Raw genomic sequence first — 17,749 nt, 5'->3', positions numbered from 1 at the left:
TGAGGTTTATATTATCCTCATAAAGAAGGATGGGTATGGAAAGGTAGAAAGGCATGTGAATGCATGGTGGGGGTGGTGCTGACTTTTCATCTTCTTGGAAACACAGCAGTCTATTTTGGGGCCCTGCACCAGAAGCCAAGGGGGTAGCAATGCATCCCATATCTCCTGGTTGCAAAGAAACATATGTCGCCTTTCTTGGCAATGCAGTGGCTGCTTGAGCATAATATAAGTGAGGAGGGCAAGAGGTGTGTGCTTCATGTCCCAAACCTCCAGGTCTCTGGGAACTTTCTGGAATGCTAAGCTGTTTATTTTGGGAGTCTTTTAGCTTAGTTGGTTGGTATTTAAAGACAGCTAAAAATTTTGTATTGCACTTTCATTCCAATAGAAAAGAGAAAAAGGGAAAAGAAAATCTGAAAACCCTGAAATGCCTTCCAAATACTGGCAAGTCAAACAAGGACAGCCTGACTCTGGTTTGCTCTCCTCTCCTATCTCAACCCTCTCCCTCAAATCCACAAGGAAACAGAAGAAAAATAGTGACATGATGAATGCACAAAGTCACGAGAGAAAAGTCATGAACCCCTCGAAGATGCCAGACCAGGAGACTCCCTCTACATTAGCTGATACAAGAAGCCTTTATCAGTAAACATGAAAGGAAGCAGTTGAGGCAGGCAGCCAGGCCATAGCCTAGCTAGGATTTCCATAAGGGTGGCTCTTCCATCCTTCTTGTGTGGTTTATAGAGGATTCTTTAAACAGTTTCCATCAGCAATGCCATTGATCTTCTGATGAAAGCAGTCAGAAGAACTGCAAGGAAAAAATGTGATTACAATGTAGAGTGGGCACATACTAAGTAGCAGGTTTGAAGTTCACAGTTAGTACCCTCTATAAACCACACTTAGATGTGATTTTCATTATTTCTTTGTAACTGTCCTTAGTTCTGAAGTCCACATCTCTGCCATGGGCAGGAAATTTAATCTTCTGCATCAAACAATTTGACTCTGATTCAGGTGTCATTGATTTAGAGCTTAAATGCAGGCAGGTTAACAGTCTTGCTACTTTCTACTTCTTTTTCTCCAAGTGTGAGGGGGTGAGCTCATTTTTTTATCAGCCCTACCTTATATCAGCCTGGGATTATCAGGAAGGCATTTGGTTCAAATGGGAGCACTATGAGAATAAAAGATAATAGGAAAAGAGCCACCCTGCCTGTGCCCAGATCATAGTCCAAACAGATTGACTTCTAACTGATTTGTATATCAGTGCATATACATTGCACTAGGATTCCATGTTTGTTACACAGTGTTCTTGTGGCAATAAGTAACTAATACTCCCACACCCAGAACTTAGCTCATGAGGCTAGAAGCTGGCAGCCTAAAGGTCTACCATTTCCCCACTGGTACTGTTCCAAGTCACATTGTATTAAACTTTACTCTCTTTTTTCAGTAACAGAAAGCTTTTCTGAAAGCACTGTGATTTTCTTTTTCTATGATGTTCTAATTTTGCTCTGATTTCAGGTCAATAAACAAAGTCATGCTTATAGACATCAAAAGGTCACTTCCCCTCAAACAGTCCCATTTGTGTCCATGCTATTTAACTGGTAGTCAAACTTATAGAAGACAAATCCAGTTGGAAGACAAATGAGGGCCAAGGGGTCAACTTAGCTCATTGGTCCAGTGCTTGAGAATGAGGCAAATGAATTCAGGATTCTCCATGGATTGTACATTTCTTCTGGAGTACTGCATTTTGAGTACTTTTACACTTTTACAAACAGTGTAAATCATAGAAGATGTCTGTGAGTCCAAAAAGATACAGAGAATTCAATGACTTTTAATTTCAGATTATTGTACTGCTACCAACATATATGGGACCAGTGTAATGATATCCATGATTCCAATCTCTAAAATTTCTAGCATATGCACAAACTGTACATATTTATAGGTACTATGTTATTATTTTTGGTGTATATGTGTATGTATGTGTGTGCACATGAGGTATATGTACAGATATGTGCACCCATGAATGTAGTACAGAGCCCAAAGTATGACTTTGGATGTTTTCCTCTCTGGTTTTCTAGCTGAACTGATATATATATATATATATCATATATATATATATGATATATATATAATATTATCATATCGATCCCAGTTCCCTCTCCTTCCCTCTTTCCCTTGCTCCCACACTCTCGTGCCCCCCCACCCTCCTCTCCTACCCCCCCCTACTCCACATGTAGGGTGATGCCCTCCAGGAGGGGTCGTTTAAATCTGTCAAGTCATTTGAAGTCTCTAGGTTAAGGGAGTATCCCTCCATGGGGGATGTGCCCCCAAAGTCCTTTTGTGCACCAGGAATACATCCTGGTTCCACTGTCTGAGGTCCCTTAGACTGCTCAGTCCTTCTACCTGAGACCCCTGTTCAGGGGGTCTGATTCAGTCCCATGCTGGATTCCCATTAGCCCCTCCTTGTTCCAGCTGAACATTTTTTAAACATATTTTTTTATTGATTCTTTGGGAATTTCACATCAAGCACTCTAATCTCACTCATTTCTCAGTCCCTCCTTATCTGCCCTTCACCCTTATAGTTTTCAACCCAAGAAAAGAAGATGAAAATATTAATTAAAAATAAAAAATAAAAATAAACAAACCAAAAACAAACAAGAATTTTGCTCCTCCATCTTTCTTGCCTCTCTGTTACATTTTTATTCATCTTAGTGCCATTGGGAGGTATGGTAAGTCATGCAGTTTACCCTTTTTGTTCAAACAGCTTTCCTTATGAATGTTCATTGTAATGAGTTGTTGGTCTGTTTCAAGGTCTCTGGCTTCTGGTATACCATCTGTACTGGACCCTTACCAAAACTTCTCTTGGATAACCTGTTGTTGCTCTGAGTCATAGAGATCCTGCATCTATGTTTTATAGGGCCAGTCCCTTCGTGTCTTCCATCAGGTCTTATTTTTCTTGGATAACTATGACTTTGTACTCACTGATAAGCCTATCCTATTCCTTCTTCCATTCTACTTTTCTGTATGGCTGGTAACCATCATCCTTTTCTCTCTTCTAGGAGATCAGTGATTTTAGACCTGTATGTTAATGAGATCATATGATAATTGTCTTTCTGTTTCTGGTTCATTTAACATAATCACCTCTGGTTTTTTTCTGTGTTGCTCAAAATGGCAAAAATTTTGATATTTTTGTGATTGAATAGTATTTCAGTGTATGCATGTACCATATTTTCTTTATAAGTTTCTCTGTCTCTGGATGATTGGTCCCATTTACTGACTACCTTTATGAGTGTTGGCATGACATCTTTTGTTTCTCTGAAATACATTATAACAAACATAAAGTTATGATATAACATTACAATGTAAAATTGACCTCTGTTACCATATTTTACTCAGTTCTGTGACACTGTATTGTACAACCAAAAAACCACTTCCAAACCTTTTCCATTCCATTTCCCCAGCTCTTTATCACATTATCGACTTTTCATAGAGATAGAAAATCTTTTCCTGTTGCTGTGACAAAATACTCTGACAATGTAGGAAAGGAAGGGTTTATTTTGGCTCGTAGTTCAGGATTGTAGTCCATTGTAGTGGGCAAGTCACAGCAGCAGGAGTTTGAGGAGGCTGGTCACATTGAATTAACAGGCAGGAAGCAGAGAGTGATGGATGGTTGTGCTTGGTTCACTTTCTCCTTTATACACAGTCCAGGAACAAGGGGACAGTCTCCACAGTGAGCAGGTCTTCTGACATCAATTAGCCTAATCATAATAAACCCTTGTAAACATGCTTGAAGGTTTATGTCCAGAAGATTCTAGATCCTCATCAAGTTGACAACTGAGACTAACCATAGCATTAAGTCACATTATTTTCATAAGTAATATCTCATATAGAAATTTGTGATGGGATGCATTTCCAGCAAAATATCCATTGGCCTTGACAAAAAATGGGCCAAATTTTCTAGGTCTTGTCACAAGGAGAATTTGTTCATGCTATTCCCAGGCTCACCAAAGAAGCCAAATGGTTCTCAGCATTGCCCTATCAGATTGGACTTTGACAAGCCAATGGGACATTTTCTTGATTAATGATTGATGTGAGTGGACCCATCCCACAGGGAGCATTGTAACCTCTGGTCTGGTGGTCCTAGATGGTATGGTCCTGGATGGTATAAGAAACCAGGATGTCCCCTGACTCAATATTCCTGGTTCCACAAAATCTCCTCTCCTCCCCTTCTCTTTCTCCTAGCTCCCTCTCCACTCACTGCCCCCCCCCCACTCCCAATATGCTCAGGAGATCTTGTTCCTTTCCCCTTCTGTAAGGGACCTTGTATGAACGAATCTCTTAGGTTCTTCCTTGTATCCTAGTTTCTCTGACAGTGTGAATTATAGGCTTCTGATCCTTTGTTCTATGTCTAAAATCCATATATGAGTGAATACATACCATGCTCCTCTTGTCGTGACTGAGTTACCTCACTCAGGAAGTTTTCTTTAAGTTCCATCCATTTGGCTGTGAATTTCAAGATTCCATTCCCCCCCGCCCCCACTGAGTAGTATTCCATTGTGTAAATGTACCACATCTTCTTTATCCATTCTTCAGTTGAGGGGCAACTAGGTTGCTTTCAGGTTCTTGTTATTACAAATAATGCTGCTATGAACATAGTTGAACAGGTGTCCTTGTTGTGTGGATGTGGATCATTTGGGTATATGCCTAAGAGCAGAATTACTGGGTCCTGTGGTAGACTGATTACCATTTTTCTGAGGAACCACCATACTGATCTCTAAAATGGCTGTACAAGTTTGCACTTCTAGGAAGATTGAGTCAGGAAAAAAAAAAAAAAAAAAAAAAAAAAAAAGAGAGAGAGAGAGAGAGAGGAAAAAAAAAAAAAAAAGACACCAGAGTAGAGGGAGCCCTATAGGTTTGAAGAGAAAACTGACTCTAGAGAAAAGTCCAGAGACCTACAAGGATGACCCCAACTAACAATCTGAGCAACAGTGGAGAGGCTACCTTAAATGCCCTTCCCTGATAATGAGATTGATGTATAACTTATATGCCATCATAGAGCCCTCATCTAGTAGTTGATGGAAGCAGAAGCAGACACCCACACTGAGCAGAACTCCTGGAATCCAGTTGCAAAGAGGGAGGCTACAGAAACCCACAGAGATAGCTGGCCTGAACAAGGGGGAGCTCATGGACCCCTAGACTGATAGCTAGGAAATCAGCATTATACTTACTCAGACCCCCTGAATTTTGGTCTCAGTTAGAAAGCCTGGGCAGTCTAAGGGACCTCAGGACAGTGGAATCAGGATATATCCCTGGTGTACAAAAGGATTTTGGGAGCACATTTCCCATGGAGGGATACTCCCTTAGCCTAGAGGAAGGAGGGAGGGCCTAGACCCTACTCCAAATTACTTGACAGATTTTGATGATCCTTTCTGGAAGGCTTCACCCTCCCTGTGGATTGTGTGGTGGGGAATGGGATGGGAGTGGGGTCTGAGAGCCTGAGAGGGAGGGAAGGAGAGGGAACTGAGATCGATATGTAAAGTAAGAAAAAAATAAATATATAAAAAAACAACAAAACAAACAAACAAAAAACCAGGATGAGAAAACCATGAGGACAATGTTGGGAAGCAGCATTCCTCCATGGCTCCTGCTTCAGTTCCCACCAACAGGTTTAGGCCTTGACTTCCCTGGATGATGAACTGTAAACTGTAAGATGAAGTAAACATTTTCCTACCTCATGGCGTTTTATCACAGTGATAGAATCCCTAAGAAAACCTTCACAGAAAGTCTGGAAGGGAGATAATTTGCCTCCACCATTAGAGATTAGTACATTAATTTTATTTTTGTCTCAGACTTGGCTCATGGAGTCCCTGCATTATTGCCATTACTTACAATAACAATTACTTATTGCAGTTTCTGATTACCCACATGGTATCTTCCTTCAACTTTTGGAATTTTACTATAAGTAGTTCTGAATGGGATATGATGCCATATTTCCTGACTTAGCTTCTGCCCCATTTACAAGTATTCCACTCTTGTCTTTCACAGTATTTGCTGGTATTTGTTTACTTATTTTTGGTTTACAATTTTCTTCCTCTTTAGACCACTATTTCCTGGAGGGTGAGACCTCTGCTCATTCATTCCCTTCTACTGCTAGCAGGGTTGGTGGAACACAAGCCTCTAGCTCATATATGGCTGTTCTTAAGATAGTCTTAGTGGGTAAGAGCCCGGTTCCTGGGTTTGCCTCTTCTTTTCTAATTAGTAGCTGTGACCTTTGTCACATATTCATGTCTCTGTCTCTCAAGTTTCTGCTTATTAAAAATGGGATCATGATAAAGCACATGCCTTTAATCCCAGCACTCAGGAGACAAGAGGCAGGTGGATCTTTATATGTTCAAGGGTAGACTAATCTACAAAATGAGTTCCGGGACAGCTTGGGCTGTTACACAGAGAAACTCTTTCTCAAAAAGCAAAATAGCAAATAAACAAACAAATAAAAACAACAACAACAATAAAAATGGGGAACACATTTTATTACACTAAGGGAGTAGAACCTTAGAGAAGAGATTCTGGTGATTCCAAGCTCAGGTTCAGATTCCAATTCTACCTACTACTGTAAGGGCATCTGTGACCATGCAAAATGCTCTATTTCTGCCTTGAAATGTAAATATAGACAACAATAGCTCCCAGCTATTGGAGATGTGGTAGGGACTAAATGAGCCAAGTCTTTGTAAGCACTCAGAACAGGCTCCAGCCAGGAGTAATCAAGGCAATCTCAAGGTCATCTGCTAGTAAACTTGCTACTTAAAAACTTGGAGTCCAAGTTCACCTTCAAATTCACCATGCTTTAGAATGTTCTAGGGTTTTGAGATCTGCTCTTTGTTTCTCCTAGTACCTCAAATGCATCAGAAATGTCTTTTCCCTTATACTATTTCTCCAAGCAAAATCTTGATGTGCACAAAGCATTTTCTACATCACTGGAAATAAGCATATTTTCCATCTGGAGAGGGAGGCATACCTGCTCCTAGAAGGGAGTGAAAAGAGCCGTCAAGAAACATAGCCCAGCAAAAGAAGATGCAAAAGTAATTAAAAATATGAAATGTGTCACCACCTTCCCAGGATTTTGCTGTTGCCTAAAGGGAGGAGTGGTAGTCAGGCATTCCTTTTCTCACACTGATACATGTTTTAATAAAATGTGGGAAAGACAGGACAATTAAAAGAGAAGATCCCTAGGGTCCATAGGCTTCCCCAACATCATACAACATGGGAGCCAGGGTATGAGTGGCATGTGTGGCATCATCAGATACAAGGAAGACACAGAGCCCAGAAGGTTGTCACTATAATTATTTGCATCAGAGATTGTGCTTTGGAAGTCCTAACAAGCTATGCTCAGCCACCCTTTCCCAGTAGACCAATTACAGAAATAATTACTACTGAAAAGAAAGTGAGAGAAGAAAAGATATATTCAATGTGGCTACTCTGGAAAAGAACAAGGAGGTCCGATGATCTCCTCAAACCCATCTTTTGGGGATCTGAGGTTCAGTCTAAAATGAAAGGTAAGAAATATGCACACCTAGTCAAGGTATGGTTCCATCAATTACTGATCCTGACTAATCTTGCCTGCCAGGTAGTCTGACAAGTTGTCAGAAGCTTATGAAATCTCTTAGGGAACAATTTCCTCCTATAGCTGACACCAGGCTTCAGCTATTTCCCAGTGTGAGAAAGGCAAAGGGGGACACATAAGTGTCTTTTAAGAATATCTTCATCCTTTCCAGGCTAGTTACAAGGACAGCTAGAATTAGATCTCTAGTTTTCTGATATTTCATTCAGTGTTCCCCTCAGTAATCCATTTGTTCCCCTAGCCATTCAACAATTTGTTTAGTCAGAATCCTCTACTGGAAACCAGGCATTCAGTGTAAGAGAACAGGACCAAGGACAGTACCAATGATCCCTGTTTATGTTTATTTTCATTTGTCTTTTTTTTTCTGTGGAGGCCTTTATTTTATGTAACTTTTTCCAAGTCCTAGACTCATGAGGGGCTCTAGCCAGGTGGCCAGAGGTTGTTTATGACTTTTAATTTCTTGTTATCACTTCATCACTAAGCCTTCCCAGAACCTTTGCTTGTGGTTCTGGACTGATTTTTACTTCCCGAGTTCTCATTTGTCTTGGATTTTGGGAGTTTAGCATTCTTTGGCATAGAAGGGACCCCTTGGGCATTTGCACTTTTGGGCCATTATGTCACTCATTTGAACAGCATAAATCCCTTGATCAACTTGTGTATGCCAGGGTATGTAGCTTCTTGGGGATATTCCCTGAAGGAGCACTAGTCATACTTGGGCAGACAATATGAATAGACCATGCTACACAGAGCTTAGGGACACAAAGGCATTCTTGTTGTCTCAGGAATCAGTTGAGAGTATAACAGTGGGAGTTTTGGAGAAAGTTGGGCTTGTTCTTTTCTTTTCTTTATTTTTTCCCCTATTTATTTATTTATGTGTTGCAATGTGTACATGTGCTTGACTACACATATGTGTGGGAAAATATGAATATGGGTATTCATATGAGGGTATATGCATGTAATTGCTGGTGGTTGATATCAGGAAACAACCTCAATCATTCTTCTACCTTATTCAGCAAGGCAGGATCATTCAATTAAATAGGGAGCTCACCAATGTTGTTAGTTTTGCTAGCCTGATTGCTCTAAGGATTCCTTTTCTGATACTTCTGGAGCTAAAATTATAGACTCAGGATTCAAACTCTAATGCCACTTAGCCACTGAGTTGTCTCTCAAGTTTAAGCAACTGGACTTTCAATGAAGATGTAGATTTCACTTCACATTGGTTCTGATGCTAGAATTCATGTCTGGCTGGAGGGAATCATGAGATAATGTGGGTAAAATATCCACAACCTGGTTGTCCTTGTCAATAGATATGTGTCTTCCTTTTCATTCTGAGCACATGCCATAATGTGTTCAATTCTCCTAGAGTGAACTGGTCTTGCTTTTTGTTCTGAGGCCTTAGACATTATATCTGTGGACCTTGGGTGGCAAGCCTCCTTCCAGGATTTTTGTAGTTATGGTTCACACAGGGAGGCAGACACCATGCCAGAGAGGAACAGTGAGGAGAATGAAGTCATCACCCAGACTGATCCTCAAGTGCAAAGTTAGAACTTGACATGGCTGTGAGCATTGCTTCAATGGGGACCCAGGCCAACACAAAGCTGGCACTTCTATTTGAAAGAAAGAATCCCACTTCTACTGTTTCCAAGGGAAGGAACTTATTTGAAGGACATGCACAAAGTCAAAACTGGGGGAACAAAATGGGTGACACCAGAGAGCTAGGACTCAAGAATAGGACCAAGGAGTTCACAGAGGCTCTCAGAAGTCCTGCTGGTGATCAGGTATCCATTGTTCCACACCAGTGTCTTTTTGTTCTCTGAATCTTAAACCAAGCCTTTAGCCCTACCAAGGCTCTTGTGTAGCCTCTGAATGTCCCTGTTCTTTCTTATTTGATATTTCTAGAATGTCCCTTTTCCCTTTTATTATTTTGTCCATTTTCAGGATTTGATGACTTCACTATCATTTCATCCAAGAGGTTTTTCCTGGTCTCCCAGTCCCACTTACATAGCCTGTGATGTTCTATCAAAGCTCTTTCTTTGAAGCTATGACATCTCTGCTCAGTATCTGCCATTTCTCAGCTGTCTGTCTATTACAAGATGGCCAGAACTGATTTGCTTTTCACTCCCAGTCCTTGGTGCCCAGATAGGCTGTGGGTAGTGCTCTGTAACTATTGACTGAATAAATGAAAGAAAGGTCATTTTTTTATTCCTGGAACTTTCCTTCCACACACCTCCAGTTATATTCCATGTTCTACCTTTGGCTATTAGTCAGTTTTCTCAGCTTCCATAATTTCTGGTTTATTTTTGTCCATACTAAAACTTGTCCTAGCCCTCACAGTCTCTGAAGGCCCTATTTTCACCTTTCAGCTGTGGATCCTAACACCAACTGACATCTTTTTATATTGCTTAGTTCAAACTGCCTAGAGAAAAATAAATGAACGTCTCAGCTCACCTTGTCAAGCGAGATCAGAAGGTTGATTCTTTGATTGACAGCCGATCTATGGACCAGTTGCCTTTAGGGCACAGGTCCAATGAACCCTGCCCTCTTCATATTCTTACCAGCCACATGTAGCTGATGAGCCCTTGAAATGTAGCTTATTTCACAGGTTGAAATTATTTCTATGGAGCTATAAAACCAACTAGGTTAAAATTAATTTTCCTTGTTTTTTACTCTACCAATTTATCTACTGGAAAAGAAAAATCTATGATTCAATTGTGTCTCTAGTAGAGTTTTAAGTCAATTGTAGCTGGAGTTGTGTAGGCAACTAGATAACATAGTGTAAAACAGGGGTCACCTTAGTGGCAGGAGGCATGTGAAGGGAGATTTCCTTTAGAATGTAGAAAAAGAATATCTCCTGCTGGGTTTTGGCTACTATAACTTTTGTTATAGTCTATTCAATATTCACATGGAGCTCTGTAGAAGTGTTAGCTGCATACTTTGCTCTGTTGTATCAGCCATCTACACTGGGTAACAAGAGACTGAACTTTGTGCCTTACAACTATATGCTTCCATTATCTCCCAGTTTCTATGAGCCAGGAGTACAGGCATGGTGCTACGGGTCCTCCATTTGGAACCAGGGTGTTGGCTGGGTCTGTCTCTGTCTCTGAAGTACTGGTGTCATAGTTTTGGGTGGTGGAGGTTTTTCTCATCATGGGCAGAGTTTAGTTTCCTTCACCTGTCATTCACTTGCAGATGGCTACAAGCTATCTTCAGTTCCTCAGTGATACTAGCCGTTCCTGCTGTCAAAGCTTTCCAGTGTGATCATTTGTCATATGAAAAGCAGAAATAAGAAAGGTTTCTAGCAACACTGAACCTGAATCACTCCAAAAAGTTGTATTTGTCATATTGGTTAAAATAAGTCCCAAGATATGCTCCCACTCCAGAGGAGGGGTAGTAAAAGAGAGTGAACACTGCAGGATAGTATTGCCGTGGTCTCCCAAGCAAGCCCACCAGAAGTCCATACTGCTACCTTGGGGCTGGAAACAGTAACACTGATCACTGTATAGTCCAGATATCAGGGATGATAATGAATCTAATGCCTTTGTTTTCATAGGCTATACAAAAATCTAGATACTGGGTGGCTTTTATCCATTAGAAATCAATTTCTCTTAGTTAAAGAGGATGAGAAGTCCAAGATCAAGTGCTGGGATCACTTCCTGATTCATGAATAGTTCCTTCTAGCTGTGTCCTGATATGGTAGAGGAAACACTTTTAGGGTATTTTATAAAGGCACTTGTCTCATTCATGAGGCTTTAGTCCTCAGGTTCCTTTCCCTCAAGCTCTATTCCCTGATTTCATCACCTTGGGGCTTATCATAATGTGGATATTTTGGAAAGACAGCATTTAGATCATAATAGGATAGAAAGGAAGGGAGGGCCAAGATTGCCCAGCAAATATCTGAGTTGAAAACTCTTCATTGTTTTTATAGGCATACCCATTTCTCTGCTAGTGGTGGAAATGAGTGAAAGCCATGATGAGTGAGATCATAAAATGCTCCCACTCAGGAGGAAGGGTTGGTACAAGGTTGATCCTTCTGAAACTCTAAAGACTACATTGGCCTTGAAGAGGTCTGTCTTTCTCTCTGCAGGCCAGGCTTCTGCCATACTGGTCTGTAGAAGAAGGCAGATGACTTCCTGTCAGGGACTGCTAATGGCCCTGAAGCTTTGTTTCTAATTTCAAGGCTTCTAAGCAGAAGTCACACAACCATTTTTGCTCCTGGAACACTTTGACACCCCACACTTTACCACACACTATATATATTGTCACCAGGGAGGGTGTCACCACACAGATCTATGAGGTGAAGAATCATGTTAGAGTGTAGGATGAATCTCTGCAGCACTAACAGAGACTTTATTCACTTATCTATTGAACATTAGCAATATAGTACCTAGTGTCAAATAGAATTCAATGATGCTCACTGAAAAGATGGAGTTTTTGGGCAATATTTTTGTATAATTATAATTTTTTCTTCTGAAATATACCCATAATGTAGGATTGTGTTTGTATAGTAAAACGTCCTTTTAAAAACATCATCACTGAACAACAACTAGTGCACAAAACTGCAAGTTTAACAAATACAATTTAATGACTTTAAAGGTGTTACAAACCCGTAGACTATCGCAGCAATCAAGGAAATAGATTTATCTGCAACTTCCCAAGGTTTTTGTCTAATATTCCTGTTTGTTTCTTCTTGTTTGTGGTAGGAACAAATCATGTGTAATCTACCCTCTTAAATATTTTAGGTATATAGCATACTTTTTTTTTATTAATTACAGGCTTTTTTTTTTGTGCCAGAGATCATTGTAACTTATTTTTCTTGCATATAGTCTCTAAAAAGCACCCAACATTTCACTGATAACAGGAGACGCACACACACACACACACACACACACACACACACACACACACACACACACACAGAGAGAGAGAGAGAGAGAGAGAGAGAGAGAGAGAGAGAAACAGACAAACAAACAGGTATAGAGAGACAGACAGATACACGCATTCCCAGATACACAGAGTCATACAGACAGACAGAGAGGAGGAGAGACAGAGAAGGGATGTGAGTTGGAAAATCTAAACTGGTCCCAAAACTACCCAGGTACCTTTTTTCCTCCTCTAGCTTTGTCTTGTCTTTCAGAACTAATGACTTAACATGTCCCTTGGTGTCCTGCTCCATCATAGGATGGATGCAGGGTAATTACCACCCCTCTCCCCTCCCTTCTCTTCCTTTCAGTACTTTGTAAACTATTTTTTCCCTGCACTATCTTTTGAGACTTGCGCTGTTGCTCATTTGGATAAGATCTGGTACCCAGGAGTCTCTCTGATGTATAACATCACAACCTAGCCCCTTCCCAGGGGAAGCCAAGGGAGAGGACAGGAGCACTGGGGAATATGTCCCATTAAATTGGCCTCCTGCAATCTGCAGAGTTTAATCTTAACTTGAAAGTGTTTTTGATCGGCTTTCAGGCGGATCCTTCCTTTTTGCCCACCCCTGTTTTTGGGCCCAGCACCCTTTCTCCCTGCTGCATTCAGAGTAGCATGTGATTGGAGGTGGGTAGGGTCCAAGTGCCCTGTTTCTAATCTCTGCCTTCTATCTGTCTTTCTGACTAGACAGCAGTATTCACTTTTATTTTGTTTCTAGAAGCTCAGAATCAGGGTAGCCTTATTGCTATCCATTCTGGTCTTCTTTCTAAAGCATCCTTCAAGCTGCAACCTCCTTCTTCCTCCTCTGCCCTCCCCCTCAGCCTCCTGTTCCCTTACCTCACCCCTTTTTCTGGCTTTTGCACCTCTGCTGGGACTGCATTTTCAAACCTTTGAATGCTAGCTCCCCTGCTAAAAAAAGAGCATGGTCTGATACCCTAAATGGCCCTGGATTTGCTGGGAAAATAACATCTTAGTGCTTTGAAGGCCTCGCTTTGTATTCATTTGCAGAATGCAGGTTTACAGAGAGAGGCAGACAGTTTGCTTACTCCATCACTGTAGTCCTTGCAAGGAAATATCCATCCATACAGCAGAGCCCTCAGGTCCTCTTCTCCCCTGTGGAGCTATGAGCCACTGTTATTATAAATCAACCAAATCCACACTGATAATGTAGAAAAACACTGGGCCGGCTGGAAAAAGCTATTTAAATATTTGTTGTGTACCAGATTCAGATGTGAGATCTGACCCTGGCACCTTCTTGCTGCACTGTGGGACCTTGGGAAGGTTCCCAAGTCTGAAACCCAGTCTGAAACTCATCCTTTTCAGCTAAAAAGTGGGAGGATAAATAGGAATTGCTTCCTAAGCTTTTGCTGGCTATTAGATATAATATTAGGTAATGTTTAATGGTTTCAGTGGACCTTTTTCCAATAAAATACATTTAGAATGCTTTTATTGGGGGATTGATCACAAACTAAAAAGAAAGAGCTTTGGAAATCAACACTTTCCCCTTATGGTGTCTAGAAATACAAGTAATTGTACAGTTTTGGGAAAAAATACTGCCCCTGGCTACCTTATTAAGGATTTTATTTTTTGTCTGTAAAACAAAGGTAATTCTAGTTTTGATTATGGTGAGGAATCAGTTATAACATAGTCATCACCATATGAAAGCAAGACCATTTCAAAGGAGTGTGTACATACTTGGCAAGTGCTCTACAATTTTGCTACATTCCTGTATCTATAAGGTATTCTTTTGCATTCATTTCAATCACTCAGATGCTCACTTAAGCTCTTGCAGACATGAATCTAGTCCACACTGTTTTTATTTTGAAAAGTACTCTCCACTGTTCTCTATATTGCTTTATCCAAAATTTCTTTCCTTAATCCAAATTTGCACTCAACTTTGCACATGAAATGAAATTTTGGGATTTGGGCCACAACAAAAAGGAAAGGCCTTCTTATCTCCATGTAAGCCAACATGCTTAGAGCAGGGAATGCAGATGAGAATATTTGGGGCAGTGGGATGCTGAAGCCTTGGGCTTCAGTCTTGGGCTGGCAGTTGAGATTCATTATATCATTAATTCCAGCCTTGGATTCTTTAAGTGAACATGGTTCCCTCTTGCAACCTATCAGTTTAATAATCATTCATAATATATCTATATCTATATATATATATATATATATAAACACACACACACACACACATATATATATATATATATCATACACATACTTAAAAAGGAAGAATTACAAAAGAAATGCCAGGAATAAGCATAAAGCAAGTGACAGCCTTAATTGCCAACTTGAAACAACCTAGAACCACTTGGAAAGAGAATTTCAATTGGATTGGTCTCTGGGATCATTTGTGAGGGATAGTCTAGTAAATTACCTGGTATACAGTGAGTCAGCTCATTATTGGTGGCTCTATTCCCTAGGCAGGAGTCCTCTACACAAGAGTAGAGAAAGTGAGGTGAGCACAAGCAAGTAAATGAACATATATCATATATGCATATGTTTTCTTCTGTTATGGACTGTGGATGTAATGTGTTTGAAGTTCTGGTGTTGATTGCTGCACAATGATAACTGTAATCCGTGATTGTAAACTGAAATAGATCATTTTGCTTTCTGTCAGTTTTTATTTTTAATCATAGCAGTAAAAACGAACCTAAAAACATAGGCGATACTTAGGAGCAAGGGAGGAAACAATGCCAAGAACAGGCAATAACATCAGATGTCCTTGCATTGTAAGGTATGGCTTGACTTCTCACTCCACCTTCACTACTTTGATATAGGCTCTTAATCACTTCACCCTATTGTCTGAATTGATTTCTGCTACCACACTCCCTCACCAGCCTTGTCTTTCTAGATCCAAAGCAGATGATGAGAGATGACAGCCACTTTTACCTATAATGTTGGGCTGAAACCATGCAGGTTCTCCTTGGTCTCCCTTCACACCTGACTCTGACAGCTGAGATTCTAGTCCTTGACTTTCCCTGTCATGGGGCTGTTCTCCACAGTGTCTTTTCCCTGTATAGAAAAAGGAGGAGGCATGTGGGCTGTGGTGCCTTTGTATACATTTCCCAGCCACTTCTGTCTCAACTAAATGCCCCGTTTCAGAAGGCACCCTCCTGCAGTTATTGGTGCTACCTGCTCTTCTTCATCTATTTCAGAGCTATTGACAAAGGTTCACCAGGGCTGGTAATGTGAGACCATGAATCTGTTGTGAAATCTGCCTTTGTCTTCTCCTGTAACACTGAGTCCCTTTCTGTGTGGGAGGGATAGGGGTGAGAGCCTTTGTCACAGTGTATCTAGTACTGCATATTTTAGAAGAGCAAAACAGAAACAGGTGGTTGATTAAATAAACATGTCACCAGTGGTCAAGGTTAACACAAGCAGAAACTTGGTATCTATTGGGATCTATTAAAGAGCTTTGATTTTTCAGTTGAGTCTCATCATGAATCCATCCCTGAATTTCAACAAACACATGCCCCTCTCTTGACTTCAGTGTTCTTACTAAAATAGGGAAGGGAGGATGTGTAGGTGTGATAAACTTTAAATCTAAACTCTGTGCAAGGCTAAATCCCTACCTGATATACAGTATTCATAGGTTGTATTCTCCCCCCCACCCCGCACATTTTAACATTTTGAAATTGATTTGCATTTTACAATCAATGTCATGTCATAGTTTAATTGGTAACACTTTTTCCCTTGGGTGATGCATAAAATTATAGTGTGTCATTCCATGGATGAGACTTTAAATCTGATGAATTATGTGACATGCTTTATTCCTCCTTCTTTCTCATGAGCATGTGAATTGAGAAGAAGAGCCAGGTATCCCAGCAGCTAGTGTCTGCATTTCACATCAGTTCTCAAATTAAGACATCTGCTTTAATCATTAAGATTAGGCTTAACTTCATCAAGAAAAGGCCCCTCAAATAACAGTGTCTTTAGGAGAGTCATTTATTATCTCCTCACATGCAAGAGTCTCTGAAAAAGGTATGAATATTTGATTTGGGGGCTTCAGAGTGATCAGGGGCCCAGGGGCCCATCATTTTTTCACTTCCTATTTCAGTACACAATTTATGCTCAAGATCAATTAAATCAAGAGCAAGAGGATAGATGGAATGCCAGCTTTTCATGACCAGGAGGCAAAAGGAAGACATGACGCTAAAACCTTACCTGTTTATTTAGTTGCTTGGAGAAGGTACATAGGTATTTTTTTTTAATTATTATTACTCCAGAATGTCTTCAATCTCCCACCAAAAGGAAGATTTGATATTTTTGTGTGTAGATCTGTGCTATGTTTGTGTATGTGTGTGTAAATATGCACACATGCATGTATGTGTGAGCACATGTATATAAGTCAACCTCTGGTGTCATTCTTCAGGTGCTGTCCACTTTATTTTTGAGACAGGGTTTCTCACTGGCTTGGAGCTCACCAAATAAGCTAGGCTGGCTTGTCAGCAAGCACCAGAGAACTTCCTGTCTCTTCTCCTCCTCCAGTGCTGCCATTACACATGTATCACTGTATTTGGGCTACCTGGGCTTTTTTTTTTTTTTTTTAATGTGGGCTTATAGGATCATATTCAGGTCTTTGCACTTACTTATCAATCTTAGTCTACCAATTGATTTGGAGCCTGTCTGGAACTTGCTCTATAGACCAGGCTGGCCTTGAACTCACAGAGATCTGCTTGTCTTTGCCTACTGTGTGCTAGCCCCACACCACCCAGGAAGAACATGGAAATTTTTTAATGTAGTATTTTTTCCCTTACTGAATACCCAAGGGGGGTATTGTGCTGGATACTGGCTAAGCAAGCAGCAGCCTTTGCTATACTGGTAACCATTGGAGATAAGGGACCTGGGTATCAGATACACTGTGTCCAAGTTCAGTTTTTCTATTTGGTTTCAGCCCTCCCCCCATGTACAATGTAGTTACTGATTTTTCTCTCTAATGAAATAACTTTTATGTGAATTATATGAGACATAGTTATGAAACAGTTTCTTTAATTAAATTATCTCAGAAATGAAGGGATTCTGTTTCATTTATCAAACAACAAAACAATCCTTAGAAGATAAATACCATCATGCATAGTTTCACTCCACTCAGAATCATTTACTCATTTCCTCAAACATGTAAAGAGCCCTCTAGGTGTTCTAATATATCCTTCATGCCTTTGGATTTATGGACAGCTATGTTTATCATGGAACAGGCCTGTTTTGATTCTA

Source organism: Phodopus roborovskii, unplaced genomic scaffold (assembly GCF_943737965.1).
Source record: "Phodopus roborovskii unplaced genomic scaffold, PHOROB, whole genome shotgun sequence".
Taxonomy (NCBI): Eukaryota; Metazoa; Chordata; class Mammalia; order Rodentia; family Cricetidae; genus Phodopus; species Phodopus roborovskii.
The sequence above is the reverse complement of the archived record's forward strand: the minus strand, read 5'-3'. Positions refer to the sequence as shown.